The following is a 21,959-nucleotide window of genomic DNA, read 5'->3' as shown; positions in this document are numbered from 1 at the left end:
GCTTTCCACTCCATTTCTGGGGTTGGCATAAAGGACACTCTGGCATCAGGGTGACCCAGTGCGCATCTCCTCGGGGGAGAAAGGTGCCAAGATCCCAGCAAAGGTGCTACTGGGTCCTGGCAATGCCATGGCCATGTGTCGTGGGAGGAGGAGGTGGCATTTAACTATCAGCTGTGGTCAGTTGCGTTAAAATCACAGGATTTGTGGTGTTTATAAGGCCTGGCTGCTACATCAACCCCACCTGCTTGGTCGTCCCCCAGCCTTGGGGCTTGTTTCCCAGAAAGGTGAGGGATGTGTCTACTGCAAGTCGAGTGAGAGGAGGTTGCTTGGCTTCGGCTTCTGAAGCTCTCCTGAGTACGCTGAGCCAGAAGGACTGGGGTGGGGGGGATTTGCAATAGGGGCTGTGATGCTGCTGGGACTGCCCAGCTGCCAAATATTCCCTCTGAGTGTCTGGGCTGAAAGCTCTCTCATCCTGCAGTGTCCCCAGGGGTACTGACAGGCACCACCTTTCTCCCTCTTGTTTCCTGGCTGATTTTTGCAAAAAGTTGCCTGCCCCTCCTTGTCATTGCAGACTGCGATGGCATTGCCACCACAGCACAGCTGCCCCTCTGAGACATGCTTGGGCGTCCTGACCAGCAAGTTAGCTGGGTGTCCCAAAAATCCAGAGCTCTAAGCTCAGACAGGCTGCTAACCCTCCTCTGGGCAGAGGCTGCCCCTTCACCAGGAAGCATTAAAGTGAATGTTGCCTTGGCAGGTTTCTGAGCCCTCATTGTGACTTATCAGAGACAAGATGATGGGTTAGTGGAGCCTGGAAGTCCCAGTGTTCTGTTGCTGGTGTCAGAGTTACAGACGTGGTTACAGCAAGGACCACCCAAGGCAGAGAGAAGCTCAGCCTGCAGCCCGTGAGCTGACTGAGGGTGAGGAAGCCGGTTATGGCTTCACGATAGGATTCAAGTTGGCCCAGGAAAGCACCTACTGACAGACAGAACGGACAGTCTCAGCTGCTCAGCCAACCCAGTCTGCCCCACATACTCATCACACCCTGGCTGTGGCTTCCCTTTCATGCTCAGGATTTTGGTCAAAAGCAGAATTTGGTCAGTGACACACAGGAACGCTGGCCATCCCTCTAGAGGTGCCAGTTCACCAGCCAAGCTTGCTTCAAGGCAGTAAAAAGACACTGTTTAAAGAAAGTCAAAACCAGTTTATTTTCACAAGAGAATATCTCCAGTAATATTTTATTCATGGCCTCCAGCTCACACAGTTTCACTGCTTCAGATTCTCTACGTTAAGATCAATGCGGCAGAGGGGAGCAGAACTGAATTCATTTGGGACATGCAGGATTGGTTCTTTCCTAGGGGATACCTCTTAAATACAAAGCGGCTGTGCCTTTCTGTTCCCATGCTTGTGCTGCTATTCTGGTGCTTTTCAAGCAATTTGCGGGTAGGAGCCCTGCCCCTTAGCAAGCGACTAGAGGACGCATCTAAAAGGACCAGGCTGTCGTTTTGCACAGCAAGTCACTGGGACTGCTAGAGAGCCAGATTTATGGAGAGGACTGCATTCCTTCGCCACTAGACACTGCAGCATCCCCACCCACCAGCTGTTGCCCAACCTGAGGAAGTCTCATCCCAGCCTCGCTGCAGTCTACGCCCCGTCCCAAGAAGCAGAGGAGCCTTAAACGAGCTGCTTCATTTTGAGGAGTGCCACGGCCCAAGCAGTCAGCACTAGGTCTCCCTGTGCATTTGTTCAGGGTGAAATTTGAGGGCTCTGATTTCTTCTTGCAGCTCTCTTCCTCACTTCATCTGAGAAGGTGTCCTCTGCTTGCCCTTGCTCCCTGATGTCTCAGATCTCACGTGTCTCCCTGACAGTGAGATGGCAGTGATAATGGCCCGAGATGTCCTTCAGTCTTGAAGAACGGATGCAGTCCTGATTGTGTTACAGCCCCACTCATGGTCTTGATCCTACTTTCTTTGGAATACGGCAGAGGTATAGTCCCATCTGCCACTAAGAAAGAGAAGAAATAGCGATTCCCTGTTCCTTGTCAAGTGCCTGAGCTCTGAAGCATGCTGTCTACTGCCTGCTTGGGCAAACCCAGAAGGATTAGGTCTTGCTCCCTTTGGCTTACATCTCTTCCTTACCTATCTCCCCTCTAGGACAGCGTGTTAGTCTGAATCATTGTATGTAAACACACAAAAGCCCTAATCTCCTCGCCAGGGTTTGCGAGGCTGATATGGATTATCAAATCAGAAAGACCCACCCTCTAACCCTATACCATGGGAGAACTGGAAACCTGTCCAAAACAGAATGCACTTCCTGAGCAGGGGCTGACTCGCCAAATCTGGTCAGCTCGCAGGGCTTTGAGTCCACAGGCTGAGCTTGCTCTTGGATCTAGTTCTTAACCCACACTTCAGAACTGGGCGCAACAAACTGAAATTGCAAGCTCAGTTCTATCCTCTTTGTACCGAAGTATTTGCTCCCCTCAAGTCTTGAAGGAGACCAGAAAAGAACAGCACGCTTAAACTCTTTACAACTTGAGCCCATCTCCTGCAAAAAAAAAGAGCAGAACTGAACACCAGGAGCTGATGCACCAACTCATTTCATTGTTTCTCTTGCACCCATTAAACAGACAGAGAGATTTTTTCTGTAAGCAGGTGTTTCCATGCTCATACGACCGAGGCATGGAGCAGTCCCTGGAAGAATGCAATCCTGGATGCTATAAGAGCAGACCTGCTGAGTTCTTCAGCAACGTATTGTGTTTTGGGATCCTCAACATAAAGAAGTGGTGCCCCAGGAACTCTGTGGCTGACCCAGTCCTCCAGTGGTTCTGCTGCTCTTTAAGGAAGGCAATAGACTGTATAGTTATCACCTGAAATGGGATGAAATCCCTCCCACCAAACTATACAACCTACTACCTCACCTCCACAGAGCAGTACAGAGGTCTTGCCTGACTCACGGCTTTGCATTACTTGCACCACCTGCCTCCGTGCTTGGAGTAGAAGCAGATGATGAGAACTGAAGACCTGACTGTCTCCTTAGGAAAGACAGTAGATTGTATAGTTAGCTCAAAGGGAGGATAGGACTCCACAACTATTCAATCTACTACCTCAGCCTCAAGGACAGCTTGGGACTATGGCAGTCTAAGGCCATGAGATGATCCTTATCCCACCATCGGCTGCTCTGCGGCTCCTGTGAAGAGAAATGCATGAATATTCATCAGACTTCATCACTTTAGGGAAATAGAGCCTCATACCCAACCTTGTCCTGGAGCTCCTATTCCTTCTTTAAACCTTCTTCAGTCCACTTGGACTACGCCTTTTCCTTGGTAATTCCACTGGTTACAAACTTTACGCACCCAAGGGCTTGCTGAAGCACCAGCCCTCCCCTTTGAACCCAGGGCCATGCACGCAGATAGCACAGCTCTCCTGAAACTGCAGTAACGCCAGGTAACATGCAGCCAGGCTGACCTCACCTCTTGAGCACACAGCGTATCTGGAACAAGCCTGCCAGACCAGATAAGAGAATCCATCAATTCAGCTGCGGTGCACTCCGGGGACTTGCGCAGATTAGAAATAACTGAGTACAAGGAAGCTTTTAGGCCACAAATGTAATGGTATTGAGTCCATCAAGGCAGAGCTCATTTCCTAAACAAATGAGTGCAGCACACAGGCTTGGTGTCCCTTTAATGCCGCAGCACAGCCAGGCAGTATTAGCATGGATCTGAGACAGAATGGCTCCCCCCAAGCCCTTGGCTCACCTTCTGAGGCCTTTCCATTCTCTGCACACCCAAATACAGATGCAAGGTATTAAGCTGGTAGTTTAAAATAAACGTGTGAGGTTCTCTTGCAAGGAGAAAGAATTCTTCTTGAAGATTAAAGCAAGCCGTAACGCAAGGGTAGCCACCCATAGCACGTTAAGCGGGCTGCATGTGCAGCACAGCAGACACCCAAAGGAGGACTTCCCACGAGAGCTCAGCAGGACGTGTCCCCAGCCTCCCCAAACATCTGCTGAGTGTTGCGGTGGGAGAGGCAGGGGCTGAGGCAGAAGTCCCCAGAGGGACAAAGCCTGCCTAATGCTCTGTGCTCCCACAGCTAACAGGCAGCAACCTAAATAAGTGAGATTCCCAAAGGTTTGGTGAACTATTGTAGGTGAGGTAAGAGGGTGAGAGGTTAGGGTGGCCTAGGGTACGAGGATATCTTTGCAGCAAGGTTTGGAAAGTGCCCCTGTTCCTTTGCAGAGCTGTCCAGAAGTCCTTCTCACTGGCGTTCAACACAGTCCAGGTAATTCTCTTAATTTCCTTTGACAAACAGCCTTCACAAGAGATGTGTCAAGCCATCTGGCCCAGCCTCTCCTAGTGTGACAGAATATAAACAATGTCACGAATCAGTGCTGCAGGACTGAGTCCTACAGCATTTAAGTACCCAGCCCATCCACAGTGCCAAGTACTTTGCATCCCAAACAGCCTTCTGATGGGAAATATTATCTTTCCTGTTTTACTGGCATTCACAGCGATGCACAGGTCCAGCACACCCCTCCTTAGCACATGCAGCACCAGCCAGAGTTTCACCGAGGTTACTGGTGCATTCAGTCTGTCACAGGCCATTCTGCCTCCTCAGGGGCAGAAGTATTAGTTTAGACTAAAGTGTTTGAGCTTCCTAAAAACTGAGCTAGTGCCACAGGCATCAACCAGAAGGAATCATGGTGGCAAGAACACCAGCAGTTGCTGCAAGGGTAGAGGACTGGGGAGGTGGGTGGCCCAGATGATCACATCAGGTGATGCATATAGCAGAGGATGGTCATCTTCTCCAGAAAGACTCTTGACCTAGAGGAACAATTTTTCCTGATTCCCAGTATTATTTTAAGTGTATAAGCAAGATGTATAGGCCAAGCATTTAAAAGGTCACTCTTGATACCATTGCAGAGAAAAGGCGTTTGGGCCAATCTCAAACTGTGGGTGGGAAATTGCATTAAATAACTCTTAGTTCACATAGACCTAATTATACATGGAGAGAAAAAAAAATTCTGACTTCTATAAGTAATCCTGAAAACAGGAGATTTAATTATAATAATTGTCTTGACGAGCATAGGTTTTGGGAATACTCAGCTGCTGACTCCACAATCCTAATCTTGCCAGGATCTGTGAAGAAAGGAGTCAAGCGGGAGGATTTAGGAATGCTACACCTGGCAGGCATCACTACAGCCACCCTACCCTTAGCACCACTGTGGCACTTGGTTGTGTCAGGTGCTATTCAAACTGCAACCACAGCAAGCCCCGCTCCTGCATGGCTTGTGGTCTAAACCATCGAGACAAATGATTGGGAAAGAAGAAGCAGAGAGGTAACCAAATTTGCCAAAGATCACGCAGCAAGTCTATGGTAAAGCTGGCACTGGAACCAGCCTTGGGAAGCCCTGCTCCAGTCTTGGTTGTGCTGCCAGGGCAGTGGTTTGCCTGGGGCAGCCTAACCAGGTTAGGACAGGTCGATATCCACCTCTCCGGACTGTATTTGACAGAGAGAGGAAAAAAATGATGTTCTGTTTTATATTTGCAGGAGAATCATAGATCCTGGGAGGGAGAAGATCACACACATACTGGATATCAGCTCAATGGTAAAACCCCGCTGGGATTTCACAAAGAGGCATAATGAATTAGTCATATAGCCATGCAGCCATAAGATCCGTGCAAACTCCGTATCTACCGAGATTCTCAGCAAAAACCCCATGGCAATCACCAGTGAGCTGCGTTCCAGCTCTGCCTGGCTCTTCAGACACAAAGCCTTCCCTTCCAGCATATTGCTGCTGAAGCATTAGATTTACAAGTGCCTGAATGTGATGAAGCCATGCAAAATTCTGGTATAAATAGTCAACGGGGTCTGTAGGAGTCAGAAGACTATACCCTAAAGCCTCTCACTGCCTTCTAAGTTATTTGAGCCCAGCTTTTGAAGACTTTTTGGATACTTGACTGCTAACAAACAACTGGACCTCTTTGAAAAATACCATTTTCTGTGCAGACCTTAAGGTAGTGGCACTGCAGTTTTCCCTTCCCAGATTCATATGAATCCTTCAAAACTCGCCAAATTTGATTTTTGTGAAAAAGCTTGATCAGTCTTCGCGAGAGACTGCAGGAAGGTCCCCGTGCTCAGCGTGTGCCACAGCACAGTCCTGCTGTCTAGAGTTGCGTGGAGGGGTGACAGAAACTGGCAGGTAAAGGAGTAATATGTTTCTTCACAGCAAGATTCTCCCGGCTGGCAAAAAAATGGCGTTTCCAGTCCAGCTTTCAGAATCTTTTTTGGGAGGAAGAGGTGACCTACAACTGTTCCTCAGTTAGCAGGGCTCAAGGCGGCTCATGATGACCAGCCATCAGACCCTCAGCAGACAATCCAAGCTGATGCCCCCCTAAATTTCAAAGCATCTGCAGACCAAAGATGCCCGAGCACGGCCAAGTCTGCCTTTAAAACAGGAAGGCACGGAGCCCGCCTTGAAGAGTAGCTGGAAAGGCTCAGAAGCTTTGAGGAGCTGATCTGGTTTATTAAGGAGCACTGAATGAAATGGAGGAGGGGGGAGGAGGGAGGAGGAGGAAACCATAAAACAACAAAGTCGCTCCTTTAAAAGCAGACATTGCTGTCAGCCTTTGTATAGCCTCAGTCCCGTGTGTCAGTGCCAAAACGTGCCGAGGACAGGCAGGGCTTCTTAGTGGGAAACCGGGTCCCTGCATCTCTGAGAGGCTTTTCAGCCTCCTGGCGCATGGGCTGGGCTGGGGCAGAACCAGCCCTGGCCCACATGAAGCCTGTGCGCAGCCAGCTGGCTGCCTTGGCACAAAATGGCTGACCGTCGGCCATTTTGTTTCCGTAGCTTTGCCTATAGGGAAGCTGGTAGTGACCTCATGTCCTCACCTTACAGAGTTGCTGGAGTGGAAAAATAAAAAGCAAACAGACCCAAAAAAAACCTCAGAAAACAAAATAAATGAAAATAAAAGGGAGTCGGGAAGGTTTTCAATAGCTCCCCAATGCTGCCAGGGCATGCAGCCACATACAGGACTGTTCAGAGCCGTGCAACTACCAACCGGCAGCGAGGAACCCCCTCACAGAATAAGCATCCGACAGCCCAAAAAAACCCATCTTGAACGCACCCTGTGCACTGGAAAGCAAAAAAAAAAAAAAAAAAAGATACATTTGCCAAACTAGCCACAAGGACAAGTTGCTTTTAACTTCTCACAGGCCAGGCAAACCTCTCAGAAAGCAAGGCTGACCGTCTTCCCAGACACTCGATCCTGGCTTTGGTATTAAAATATCACACTTCAAAAGAGTTAATCAAAGGTGCTGTGAATAGGGAAAGGGAAGTAAAAATATCTGAAGTTCATTCCTGCATGACGTAGGTAGTATTTCATACCAATGTTGTCGTAGCATTTATTATTAAACAATTAGCAGGTATCTTAATAAATAGCTACTCATCTGTTAGGCGTTGTCTTGAGCCCTATCAGATGTTTATAAACATCTGGATCATCATTAATTAATCTGGTTATCTGTAAAACAGGCATCTGTAATCTGCTTATTACACAACTTATCTTCTATTAACCCTTCATAAAGCCAGTATTAAAGGTGGCTACAAAGGAAACAGTTTTTCTAAAAGTTCATGTATTTTCCTTGTAAATTAGCATATAATTTACATTCTCCTGAAGGAAAAAAAAAAACACATAATAATCTCATAAAAGTAAAACAGGCACTATTGATATTTCATAGAGTAATTTCTCAAAAATATTAAAAATGAACATATATAAGAGAAAAAGTATCTTTTTGGTTTATTTTCACATGCTCCATACTCAATTCTATAGGTTAACTCAAAAATCTAAAGAAAGAAAATCCTTTCTTGTAATACTCTATAAAACTCTTCCATTAATACTGTTTCCCTTCTCGATGTTCAGTTCAAAGCTGCTCACGAAAGGTGCACCAGTAACATCCACCCCTAACGTAGATTTGGACCAAAACATTTAATTTGCGATGTGAACTGCCCGCCCAGCGCCCACACATGCAGCCCCAGCTCCAGGACCACAATCGCTCATGCAGTTCTCTACAGTGTCCGTTTGTAAGCAAGCCAAGCAGATATGGAGGTAAATACCTTTCTGTGCAAGAAAAGCGATTTCACCTCTTTCTGCTCTCCTTCCCAGCTCCTCTCTGAAAGTGCCTCCTTCTCTCCAGATCTCCAGGCAGCCCCTCAGGGAAAGGCAGGACAATCACCCCAACACTGATGCCTTATCAGAGCCTGATCCCCTCAATGTCCCTGGACAGAGATCTGCTCCTTTGAGCATCCATGAATGAAGAGACGTGACTACTAACTCCAAGACATCCAGGCTACTGAAGAAAATGCAGAATCACTTGAAAAAAAAAAAATCGCTTTTATTTGGTGCATGTTCTGGTATTTTTGCCATGCTTCTGTGCAAAATTGTATGGCAGTACCATCAAGTTCCCTTAAAGTTTCAAGGCGTGTTACTGTTGATGGCGTCTCTGTCGGGTATCACACCTTAACGAGTGCAGGACACACATGCTGGTGCAGTAAACAGCTTGTATCACAGTACAGTTCCATCCTCGTAAGAAAAGCAAGGGCTCAAAAAACCAAGAACAGCTACTTCTTTTAATATTTAAATTAAGATTTTGTATTCCCGAGATGAAAACTTGCAAGGCAAGAAGGCAATAAAGAAAACAAAAATCCCTAAAAAAATAATCCTCCGGATCACATCAGCTAAATCCAGGCACTGCCAGAGCAGTGGAAGGGTCACATCTCACATTCACCAAAAACAAGAGGACACACAACAGGTTAAAATGCTACCATCCAGCAATGACCGGCTCTAATCATACCAAGCCGATGTGTAAAACCATCCGCCAGTCCAAAAACAAATTAGACAACAGTGCTCTCTGGTACTTTATAAATACAGAAGAAAGGAGGGCTCTTTTATTGAATATAGCGAACAAACCTTTCCATCCGGCTATACCGTGCAGCCCCGCGACTCTGCGTGCACCGAGTAGCCTTACGCTGCTAATACAAAAGCTCAGTTTGGCAATTCCAGGCATTTTCAGCGCTCAACGTACGCCAAAACTACCCACTCTCTGCCTCTGACTTTGGTCTCGTTCCAAAAGGTCCTTTTTTTTTCTCTTTTTTTTTTTTTTTCCCTCTCTCTCTCGCTACAGCTGGTGCCACGTAGAGACGGGAGAGCTGGGCTCGAACATGGCCACAGCCTCCAAAAAAGAGCCAAGTCCAGCGTCCTGGCTTCCCTCTTCCAGATGGAAAACAAAATGGCCATGCAGCAGCCATTTTGTTTGCTGCGGGATGGGAGGGAGAAGGGAAGGGAGGGGAGACGCAGGCCAGGCGGGAGCACGCGGGAAGAAGGGGAGGGGGGGAAGGAGGGAGAAGGGAGGGCGTCGATTCGGCAGGAACCTAAAAGCTCTGCAGTGATACCCGGGCGCGTCCTGCCTTCCTCCCACCGGGGCTGAGCGGCCCTGTTGAGCCTTGCAGCAGGACCAATGTGGAGGGACAGACATGGGGTCAGCTTTTCCAGCCCTCCCAGGCCGGTTGAGCTCGAGTTGTCCAGCCTGACAGGGGTTACACTCCCTTCCCTGTGCCTGGCTGGCACCACCATCATGCCTGCTGGCGCGGGCAGGCTCCTGCCCGGCCACTGCCGGCACCGCAGGGCTTGGGCTCTGCGAGAGCTCCCAATGGGAGCCAGGCAGGAGAGCGGAAACCAACCGGAACTTCCCTGGGCAGGAAACGGTGTAAATAACACCCACGGGGAGGGGGAGAGGAACCCAGAGCAGGCAAGGAGGCCGTGGGGAGGGCGGCTCTGCGGCAGCATGGCCTCCACAACCCAAATCCGAACGGCACCTGTAGTGAGGAGGCCCGAGGAGGAGCGATCCAAGGTTTCCTCGCTCACTCCCATCCAGATGAGCCTGCCTCCGAAACGGAACTGCATGGCCGAGGCCAGTGCAGGGTCCAGGCTGGCCTGCAGCGATGACTTTCCACTGTCAAGCACAGCAGCGGACAGTGCGGGCAGCTGCCTGGTACCTGCCCACGACCGGGGTGCAGCTCTGTCCCTGTCTCCCTGTGAGTACACGAGAAGGAGTAAAAGGCTGTGTGGGCAGCGGCGGACAGTGCGGAGCCACGCGGCAGGCAGCCCTGCCTGCCCCGTGGCCGGCTGGCTTTCTCCAGCAGTGCCTTGCGCCTGCAAAGAACCTGACAAGCTCCACAGCTTTTACCTGCTTTTCTGCCCTTCCACAAACCAACTTCACAACTGCTCCTCCAGACAGCACGCCTGCGGCTTGAAGGACAGAGAAGTGTGGAGTGAAACCTCCTCGACCCTTTTCTCCCCAAAACACAGGGATGAGCTCCTAGCCAGCAGCCTTACTGAGGAAGCCAACAAGATGCACAGGTGAAGCCCACCCTCCTCCATAGAGGTTGTCTCTTCAAGTCCTGCCCAAAACCAGACAAGAGGTTTTTAGAGCAAGGCAAGCACCTTGTGACCTCATATGAGAGTATCCAGCATGGGAACACCCTTAGGAGCACACAAAGCAAACACCTCCTGGGCTTTCTGCTTCTGTAGGCAAGACAAGCAGTGAGAATCAGGACTATTCCCAGGATTTAGGATGGGCAAGAGCTCCCAGTTACAAGCCCTGTCCCCTAAGGATGCAGGGAACTGGAAATGCCAAAACCTAGCACAGTTTTGAAGCTGTGACAGATCTTGTAGGAAAATCCTACAAGGAAGGTTGTTCATTGGACAAGGCACTTTTTGGCATATTCACGTGGGATAAATTTAAGCACTGGAGGCTGGACCTGCTAAGCTTTATCTCATCAGTGCAGAGGGCAATTTCTCTGCAGAGTAATTCAGAGCAGAAACAATGCCAACATTGTGAATTATCCTGTAAAGAAACTCAAAATCTTAGGATTTTTTTTTAATAACCACTATTCCTCACCAACTTTCTGCAAAGCGAAATTTTTTCTGTAAAGTGAAATTTTCTAGGTGAAAATTGTTATGGATTTATTGCTTAGTAATTTGCTGTGATTGATTAGTCTTATTTAAATGTCCCTGAAAATAAGCATCACCTGTAACAAACTCTGTCAACTGCCTGCCCATCCTAACTTCTCATATGGCCAAATCTCAGAGGTAGGTTTGTGCACTTCATCTTCACCTTGTAGTTTGGGAAGTTTGAAGGTATTTGAGAGATCAAAGTCCTGTTTATTTTAATAGGATTTGGGAAGGCAAGGCTCACTTGAAAACCCTAGCCTTTGCACTGAAAGAGTATTGCATTTCTTGTGCAATGCTCTTCCAGGAAAAACATCAAGGCACCTTGCAGAATAAAGATCAAAGGGATCTAAATGTCTATAGCAATAGATCAAGAAATGACCCCATGCAGGATGTCAGTTTGAAGCTAGGAATGAGAACCTATTTCAGCTGCTCTAGCACCAGTACAGTCTTCTGGGAAAACCCTGACAAACTGAGGAACTTTATTTTCATGCTTATTCTAAGTGAAAACTTACTATGAACAAGGCATGACAAGATACACTTACAAGATGGGGTGTTTTGCCTTTCCCAATAACAGGGTCCCCAGCTCTGCTAGGCAGCACCTTCCTGCTGGGTGCTGAGATGGAGCAACACGGAATTAGGGCTGTGCATGGGGCTGGGATTGCTGAAGACATTAATAGCGCACACAAAATTGCGTATAGCCCCTCAGCACTAGGACCTGATTTGATATATCTCAGTCAAATGGGAAGGTGGTGCACAGGGTGAAAGATGGGAGCAAGAACTTGGGAATAAACAAGAGAGCACGTGCACTTGGGAGGCTTATTAGCATGGAAGGGAAAGTTCCTGACCACGTAAGCAAGGGAAGGAGATCCCAAATGCCCAGGGTTTGTGGAGCTGGGTTACTGAGAGAGCTGGGATGGTTTGTGTCAGGAGAGGGAGGTGTGAATATGATTCAAGTGCTGGAGCTTTAGAAAGGACAAGGGCAGAGTTGCTGAGCAGGGGGATATTTTTGTAGCCTCCAATCTGGTCTGCTATCAGCTTAGTAAACTGGTGGGAGATGAAGATGTGGTCATGAAAGGAGTCCCTTCTACAGGCCAGGCCACTCGCTCCTGGTGCTTTCAGCAGCTGCTGCTGTGGCCTCACCAGAGCTCTTGTTCAACACACACCCTTGACATTGCTGTTCAAACCTCCACTGTTGTGAAGGGATCACTGCCGGGGCAAAGGCTGGTCGAAAACCAGGAGCAAAGGACTGGTAAGGCACATGGGCCCATTCTCTAGCCCCACCCAGGAGACTTTCTTCCTCAGGGAAGTAATCGTTAAATGCAGGAGCTGGTGCTCGTCCTTCCACACACATCTTGCCAAGGATTGTCATTTGATGGTAGAGCTAACAGTGCTGTCTGACTTCAGATCAGAGCTGGGAGGGGAGAGCAAGGCTCCCACTTCTGTTTGTGTTTGGGGTTCATGAGAAAGGGTCTGTGATGCTGTCACGGGTCTTGCAAGCCAAAGAACTCTATCCTTGTGCTTTAGCTCTGTTTTTTCCTACCACGTTGTAAAACTGTGGAAATCAGCTGCTCATCATCATATGTTTGAGTCTGGACTTCCTCAGCATCAAAGCTTCTCCTCTGTCTGTTTGCTGGAGTCTCTTTGGGTCTTATCCTTTCAGTCCATTCATATTCCAGCAAGCTCGTACAAACACAGCCCCACCAGCATCTCTCTCATGCTCTTTCCTCCCCACACGGGCCATTTTGCTTCTGATTCATTACATTTAGAGTGGATGAAAATGTGAGTAAGAAGCAAAGGGATTTTATTAATTTGCTGATGAGAAAAAACTTTCCTTATGAATGGGAGAAATGGCATTACTTTTTTTCCCTTAGCTGGTGTGAGCAGGTGGGTGAACCAAATTGCCTTCTCTGGGTAGAAGAATCTGGATGGATTCTTTTCTTCTCCAGGTTTGTCCAGTGGTACCTTTCCTCACCAGGCCTGAGCAGTCTCTCAGGAGTCTTTAGGACTCCTCCATTTCTGTCTCAGGGAACTCTGTACAGAAGACTGCAGCAGCAACAAGAAGATAATTTGGGAAAGAAAAAAAAAAAAACACAGGCTTAACACAGCTGCATTGCTGAGTTCCTGCATCCAGTCTTAGTGAGTGACTTTGGCTCTGTTTCCTCCTTTGGGAGACAGATACTCCCTACCTGGAATGCTGAGAAGGTTAATTAGTTAATGTACTGATTAACTGAATGTGCTTTGAACAATGGAATTGCTTGAGGCAGTAGATCTCACAAAGGTCTAAGTCTAATACTGGCTTTAACAAGGATGGGCTCAGAGTTTTTATCAGCTGGGACACCTTGCCCTCAGCCAGAGAGAAAAGAATTGAACTTGTGTGCATTATTCATACTGTTGCCACAGCACATCTGAAGAACAAACGGCCAGAGTCCATCTGAGCTCTTCCTCACCTGCTTCTCCCATCAAGGTGGAAGATGCAGCTGACTTTCTTCTCACAAACACAGGTCTGGGGCTGCAGACCAAGGAAGCAGAGAAATCCAAGCTAGGGTTTTTGGCAACATTGCTCGTCTTCTTGGTACGTGCCCAGCAGCCTGTTTGTGAGCCATATCCCACCTTGCTCTGGAGGAGTCCATGCACCCAAGGTAGTTTCTCCTCTGTCTTCCAGAAGATGGATGGTGGTAGAGAGCACTGCCTGCTAAAGTGAGAGGCGGCCTCACTTTCCACATCACTGGGACCCATCCCAAAGTGGATTTGGAACCACAGCTGCAATGAATCCCGCAAGCCAAACCATTTTAGACTTTGGCCAGTCCTGAGCTCATCCAAAGGCCATTTCAAGCACCTTCTGTGTCTACAGAGAACAGTGAACTCAAACCCCACAGCAGAGGCTGTAACCCAGTTCTGAATGGTTCCAACAAAGATATAACCGCTGGAGCTGATGGAGGCTGTTTGCCTCACGCGAGGCATGGATACAGCAATCCGTCTAGAGCCTGCACTTCATCAGGGTGCCAGAAGTTACCCCTTAAGAATGCTGCTGTCCCCGGGCCATCCTCTGTGGGCAGGGTGAAAGAGAAATTGTGGCAGTTTTGATTGCTCAGGGAACCAAGATTAAGTTTGATTTTTCAAATGTGAGACTAAATTCTCCTTCCACATCAGTTCTGCAAACTCTGAAACGCTGCAGTTTTAGCCGGGTTCCTCCCAGCCGGAAAAGGCAATGCAAGGCAATGTCACAGCTATTTCTTCAGTGTCACACTTACACAATGCAATCTTAAGAAGCTGAAAATCATAACTAGGTGGCAAGAACCTACAGTCTGAAAAATGCATCCCTCTTTCCAGTCTAGTCTGAGGCATGTATTGTATTGGACTCAAGTTTTCAGAGCTGCATTTTCAGAAATGAGCTGCTGCTGAAAGCAGGCCCCCTAAAATAAGCAAGACTGGCAAATGTTCCCACCTCCAGCAGTTCTGACAACAACACCAACAGACAGATTTTCATCACCCTTTTGGCTGAGCCTCTCTAGAGCCGTGGACTTATTTTCTACAGACAGAGTGCTTTACAAAACCCCCCTTTTCCGACACAGAATCTACACAGATTCCTAATTGCAGCCAAGTTTGACCACAGATACCATAACACAGATCCATCTCTCTTCCTTTTTTGTTGATGCAAAAATGCCTTGGAGAAATTATAGCAATATGTCTTTGCTAATTGATGGTGGTGTGTTGGCTTTGACCCATCAGTTGATTGGCCATCCTCAACTGTCATTTCCTAAACCCAATATTTTTCTGCTTGTTTGTCTTCCCTGGCCTTGTTTGCACACAGCCACCACCCAAAACCCTCTCTCCGTCCAGGGAGTAGGATTTATTGTTTCTGTTTCAGTAGCAGCAGAACACAGAACAATGTAGGGCCTATGCAAACAAGTACTGCTGTTTTCTTTTGCTTTTCATTTATTCCTTAGGGGTAAATCAGCATATTCCAAAACAAACAAGAATCAGAAGATTTAGGACCCAAAGAGCAGTCCAGAGCAATATAGTGGGGGCTGAAGACAGGTTGCCTTTAGAAGTTAAGCAAACGAAATGTTTAATCTGCGATGCATAGTTCAAATTGTTTCTGGCTGGTAGTGACGTTTTGGCACTCTGTGCAAACAGCAGAAGCTCAGGTACCTGGACCAGTTAAAACTACAGACAGGAGAGATCTGGGCTGGGCGTGTAAGCTGCCCTGGGTAGGGACCATCTTTATCTTCTGTGGGGATCCCCCAAGACACTCCAACGACCAGATGTGACACAAGTAAGAGCTAATTTAAGTGCATGTTCACAGAGTTTGAATTTATAGGACAAGACTGGGAGTTGTAACCCTTAGACTTTGTCTTGCCTCTGGCACCAAGGTGGACCTTTCAGAAGACCCTAAAGGACCATGCATTACAAAAAAGCACTGACCCACACACCAGCTCCTCCTTTGACTTCACTTCAGCCAAAGCTAGCACGTGTGCCTGGCATTTGCAAGACAATGCATGGCTGCCACGGGCCTTTTTGCATAGTTAGACAAGACTTCCAAGGGAAAGAAGGTGGAATGAATCCTCAGGATCCTGCATCAGCACCTATCAGCTTTAACCAGCATTCCTCCAGAGCAGGGCTGGGAGCCCAGTCCCTTCCACAACCATGCGAGGACTGTATAACCTGTACACAGGATCCCACGTGACGAACAAGACTTTACAAGCCTGGCAGCCGAACATAATCCTCCTTTACCTGCTTGCGGTGAAGTTGAGCTCAGATGAGCAGGCAGTGTCTGGAAAACTGAGCTTATCAGCATGTTACAAAGATCACTCTGAACTTTGGTTCAAAGCCCTTTGGAGAAGACACCCATCCTCCCTCCAGAGAAGAGGCTTTCCCTGGGCTTGGTCCTGCTGTTTGCAGCAATCCTGGCCGGTTTGTTGGCTGCAGCTCTCCCAGGGCTTCCTCTGCCCTGACCTACGTGGTGAGGAGAAGGAACAGACGCCGTCACGGCATCCACAGCTCAGAATGAGCCTTGTTCTGCCTGCCTGGCGTGGCCGTGGAAGAGGTGGATAAAAACTGCTCGGGAGGCATCTGCCTGCAACGGGGCGTGCGCTGTTGATGTGCAAGGATGAACAGATGGGTTGATTACACAGGGAGAAATGGACACTAATCGTATCCAGATTCACCAGCTGCAGGATTTCCTCCTGAGCCCTAAAGGACAGGAAGCCCTTACCTGCTTCGTTATCCTGTCTCTGTTCATTAGCCCTTTCCCCCGCCCTGGGAACCACATCTCAGCTAATCCCCTGAGCAGGGGAGGGCCCAGATGCAAAGCTGAGATCCAGCTGGGAACTCCCACAGTGCTTAGGCATGGCTGGATCCAGCCCCAGGTCGGGGGCCTGTCCTGGCTGTCAGCTCCCAGCAAAGCCAGGCTCCAGCAGCTCAAGTTTCCCTACTTTGGGAGCTCGTTGCCGGACTCTTCTTTTGCCACTGCCTCTCTGAACATCCAGGAAGATTTCAGGACTAACTAGAGCAAGTTGTACAACAAAGACTGTGCTGGGGTTCGACACATCATCTCTGCTGAGATGCAGCCACTTCTGGGGTGGAGCCCGCTGTATGTTGAACATGACCAATGGAGCCAGGGAGCAAAGGAGCTTTTGCAGATTTAAAGCAGCAGAGGCAATCCCCCAGCAGGCTGTAGGACAACTGGCCAAACTGAACTGGGAGGTGATGCTGGAGATCTTATCTCTCTTCTCATTCCTGGGAGACTGAAGCATGCTGAGTGGTCGGGTTTCCTTGCCTGCTTAGCTTTTGTGCAGTGCCAGCTTGAAGAAGGACCCTAGACCCCTTTATCTGTGTCCCTCCACATCCATCTTAGCTCTCTTCAACCTCAGTGGTGCACTCCCAAGGCAGAGTGGCTGGAGAGACGGTCCCAGGCATTCTCTCAATCCTTCTCCCACAAACAGGAGCCCTGGGAGCAGATGTGCAGAAAATCAAGCTGTTGATCACGTTGGTATCAACACCTGCCCTGACTTTTGGCAGAGTCTCCACATGAGGAGTGCAGCCTACTTGAAAAATGTTATAACACAAGCTGCTGCTCTGAGTTGGGCTTTTTCGGACCATCTCTCTTTGCGTGCCCAGGGTGCCTCCATTCCTAGCCCTCAGGCTTCTGTTGTCAAATTCAGCGCAAGCAAATTAGCCTGCTCCCGTCCTGCTGCCTGCTCCCAAGCCGTCCTAGCTCCACACTCCAGGATGCCACGTGCTGCCCCTGTGACCTCTGCTCCCCTCGGCAGAGACGGTGCCCAGCGCTGAGCAAGCCAAGACTGAAGGAGAGGGGAACCACTCCCTGAATTCTTGGTGTTACTCCCAGAACCTCCCTGCCCAGCTAAAGCTGCTTCAGATCCCAATGCCCGGCACTAAAACGTCAGCACGGGCCATCCCATGAGTTCAAACCAGACTCTGAAGATCCCGACTGAACAGTCTCAAGTCAAAAGTGGCAGTGGCCTGCAGAGCCCTCAAGCTGGGAGGAGCAGGAGGAAGCACAATGCTTGTCATGGTCTTGCAGGTGAGGAGAAACTTTCTGCCTGGTCCTGCATGGGCCAGGGCTGCCCTGGGATGCACGGTGATCTCCCTTGGGCTGATCCTGCTGATCCCAGCAGGACGGTGATACTGATGTGCTGGCAGCAGCCGCAGGACAGAACAGTGCTGTTGGGAATGAGCAGGAGAGGTGCTTGCAAAGCTGCCACCCCACAGCCTGCCTACAGACCTCCCAAAACCACAGGGTGTTACACACAGGGTGAATTTTGGTCGCCATCATCACAATAATATCATACCTACCTCTTTGCCTCCACAGACCTCGCTTTATACAGCATGTTGTCGTGCCCTTTGCTGGGCTACTTCTCTTACATTTTCTGTGGCTGGGACTGTCTCGTGAGCAACCTTAGCATGCCAAACTCAGCGTGCATGAGCCCTGTCTCACGGGCTTTCCAAATGCAAATCCAGACAGCACAGCTCAGTGCCCACGAGCAACCCTACCATAACAAACCAGCCACCTCGCTTTGTCCTCCCAGACCTCACCTTTTGCAGCAGCCAAGTAACATCAAAGATAAACAGTCACCATGAGCAACTCCACCGTAACAAACCAGTACTACAGAAAAAAGTGGAGGAAAATTAGGGAATGAAAGAGGTGGCAGAGAGAGAGAAAAAAAAAAAACTGCAGGAAAGAAAATGAACTATATTGATTCTTCTGAGGACGAGCTGTGGGGTGGTACAGAGGGTGAAGCAAATCTGAGTACCTCTGGATGCCATATGTTCCCCAGGGTGCATAAAGCTGCTAGCATCAGGTCTCCCTTGGATGTGTTTTGCCAAGGATCCCGTTAAACTTCTGCCCCCAAATCCATTGGAACAATTGGTTTAAAGGCCAAGGATGGAGCCCACAAAGGCCAAATGCAGTCTCCCTGCCCTTTACCCCCTCTTTCCGCACCAGAAGTGGTCACTGGACTGGTGAAGCTGATTATACAGATGGTCCTGCACGGGGGAAGCTGGTCCCCTCAGGTCTGGCCTGTGGAGACACAGAGCACAGTTTTTTCTGCAACTGGGAATCAGGCAATTTCCACCAAAGCAAGTTTTACTCCAAGTTGTTGTTTGTTGTTTTTTTTTTTTAAAAAAAAGGAAAAAGAAAAAAGGAAATCACAACCCAAACTCTGCCCTGGCCAAACCCGGCCCTTTTAAGGAAAGGAAATTTCCCAAAGCCACCCTCGACAAACCTGGAGGCCCAGTCCTGCTCTCAGGAATGTCAGTGCAAATCCAGAGTGGCTGCTGGGAGGTTACGGCGGTTGAACGAGGCTCCAGCCTTGTAGAAAAGCTCCTGGTCTCCCACCTGGAGGTGAAGCAGAGCTCGCGCCAGAGCAGCCTGAGAGCAAACTCTAGGTTCAAAGGCAATAAACAGCAGAAAGATTCAACTCCCAGTTTCAAGAATTCATCCTTTTTGCTGAGCCATGTTCTGGAAGCACGAGCCCTGTTTTACTGTAAGCTGCGTGGAATAAAACAGCTGCGTCCCTTGGCTGGATGGCTCTTCCAGGGGTGCCAGATGTTTTGCTTAGGACACGTCAGAAGTATCTTGCTTGAGTTTAGACCTTCCCTCCTCTTGGGCTGCCCACTGGAGCCATTAGCTTCAGCAAGTTTATACCCACTCTCTACCAGCTTTTCTCAGGGAAGTAATAGGGATTGGGGACAAATTGGAAAAGGTCTGGTTCCACCCCAGCCACTGTTTGTATAAATAATCTGCAAGGGGAAAGCTGGACTGACGAGCAAAACACTAGCACTGCCTTCTCACTGGCATAAGGGTCTGGATGTAAATGCACTCCGCTGAAGAGGGCATCCCAACGTATTTTAGGGGCCAGACCCCTCGAACGACCCATGGCCCCAAGCTCCTGCAACACGGGAGTTTCCACTTCCAAACCCCTTTCTACTGGGAAAACCTACCCACAGCTGTGCCGAATGGCACACCAGCAAGCAGCAAGGTTCAGAGCTGGACTCTGGCATCCCGGCCACCGAACCTGGCTGTACGAGGCCACACAGCTCACTGCGGGGTAGGGAAGATGCGCAACACCCAGGAGAGCATCTCTGGGAGGCAAGGGACAGGTGAGACAATTTTGGGGATGTCACTGGAGCATGGCCAAAGGGGCCAGGACAGGCTGGTGGGTCATGGAGGCAAAGCAAGGCCAGGGCGTTCGGGTTCTTTGTGGTCAGTTTGAAGGCTTTACTGTAGGGCCATGTGTCACTCACTGGAAGAGGGATTTTTTTTGGAGAGAGGAGGAGGAGGGGGAAGCCAGGCGGGGAGTGAGGGGGAGGAAAAATTTGAAGGAGGAGGGGCAGCTTTCATGGCTCCCGAGTGCCTGTGAAGTGCACAGTGGTTGAGAAGGACCCTGCCCTGCAAACAAGCTCCTTTTGTTCCGTCCCAAATGGGCCTAAATTAAGTCTGACAGAAAGAGGGCAGGTTCACACACACTGGGGCCAAACCCCCGGCCTCCGTTAGGGCTGGGCAGACCTGCAGACCTTCAGCACAGCAGTGCCAAATCTCACCCAGGGTGTGAGGGGAGAGGCGTGAACCTCCATGAGGCCAGAAGCACTGGGCAGCTGTGAGCGGCCTTGTCAATCATCCCGATGCCTTTGCAAAGCAAATTCCTCCCAGGACTGCCCAGCTCAGTCCATCTCCAAAGCCTAAAGGCCACCATTGCTCCGGGAAAAGCTGCTGCCGGAACGCTCCCTTGGCTGGCTCTGCCCGCTGGGCCTGGCAGAGCCTCCTGCCCCACTCCGGGCATCTCCCTGGCCCCGCCACTGGCCTGGGCACACCATGCCAGCGTGAAAAACAAGCCAGCTTCTAAACAGTTAATGCTGACAAAACCAGACCGCTTGGGTTCCCTCCTTCTCGAATCACTCCTGGTGTAATTCACCCCCCCAAAATGAAATTAAATTATCCTCCTCCTCTGAGATCGCCCTGGTGTCCTCCCTCCCTCCCGTCTTCCCTCTCCCTCCTTCCAGCCTTCCCGAGCCCCCACCCTCCGCTGGCATGGCCGGCCGGGAGCATGCGTGCCCGCCGGTCTGTTCGGCGCTAGGAGCTCCCACCATGCTAGCTGCGGCTGCCATGTTGAATTGCAAATCCGACATGATTTGCCATATTTTTTCCCCCTTCGGCAGTGCCCAGTGGGGAACTAAAGAAGCACCCGTGCGACATACACCCAGCCCTGGGCAGCTTTTGGGGACGTTCCGAACAACGGAGCAAGGGCAGGGAGGGAAATCACCCTCCAGTCCTGCTCCAAACACTGCACGTAGGGACCTGCCTGTCTGCTATACATCTCTCTCTATAGGAGACTGATTTTCAAGTCGCCTGTTTTAGCACCAAGGGCCAGAGGACTCGGCGGGAAAGGGTTTTGGGGAGAAGGCAGGTTACAGCAACAACAAAGCGACTGAGCAAGTGGAGGAACAAAACGTTATTTCAAATCAAAGGCAAAAAAACCCAACCACAAGAACAAAAAAAAAAAACCACACCCAAAATTAAGAGTGAGGTTCGATTTCGTACCAAGGCTGCAAGAGAGACGCACCGTGGAAGAGAGCGGATTTGTTGTTCAGTGGTGGCTGGATTTAGCTCCGCTTATCCGGACAGTCATCGGGGAAGGATCCTTTTCCGAGAAAGGCCAGTTTGAGTGAGACAGCTTTTTTTTTCCCTTCTCTCGCTCGCTCTCTCCCCTTTCCTTCTCCTCGCAGCTCAACGCCAAGAAATGGGCGGTGCCTCGATGCCAGGCTCCATTCGAACGAAACACTCAAGGCCAACGGAGGCTGGCACAAAGGCGAGCTGGCAGGAATTCCTGCACTCAGAGCCATGCGCCCACGGGACAAGCCCGCCACCTCCCAAAAACTCAACCTCCAACACTGCCCGCTCTGGAAAGTTGCCTCGTTGGGCTCAAAAATGCCCCGCCAGGCTAAAGCACAGGGGAAAAAAAGGACAAGGGAGGAAAAAAAAAAAAGCCAAGACCTTCCTTTGCATCGACACAGATTAAACAAAGTCCTGGGGAGGTGGATTATTTTTTTTTTTCACCCCCCTGGGCTCCTTTTCTTGCCTGCCCATCCCCTCCTCACTCCTCACACCCTCCATCTCCGGCTCCCTCGTCCGCCTCCTCAGTGTCCAGGCAGAAATGAGCCCTGGGCTCCCTCCTTCCTGATTTTAGTGCGACAGGAGGCAGCGGGTCCTTGAATAGGAACGCACACACCCAACATGAGAGGGATCCGATGTGGGGGGGAGGAAAAAAAAGGACCAAAAAAAATATGTACAAACAACAACCCACCTGCCTTGGAGGAAAGTTGGGAGCAGTCGCCACCAAGGGGGGCGGATTGAGGGTGGTTGGGTGCCAAGGGGTATTTTTGGCCTTTTTTTATTTTGCCGCCATAGCACCTGGGTTGTGCTGATTGTAAACGGGGA

This window comes from Chlamydotis macqueenii, chromosome 23, assembly GCF_036417535.1.
Source record: "Chlamydotis macqueenii isolate bChlMac1 chromosome 23, bChlMac1.mat, whole genome shotgun sequence".
NCBI lineage: Eukaryota > Metazoa > Chordata > Aves > Otidiformes > Otididae > Chlamydotis > Chlamydotis macqueenii.
This window is presented reverse-complemented; position numbering follows the sequence as displayed.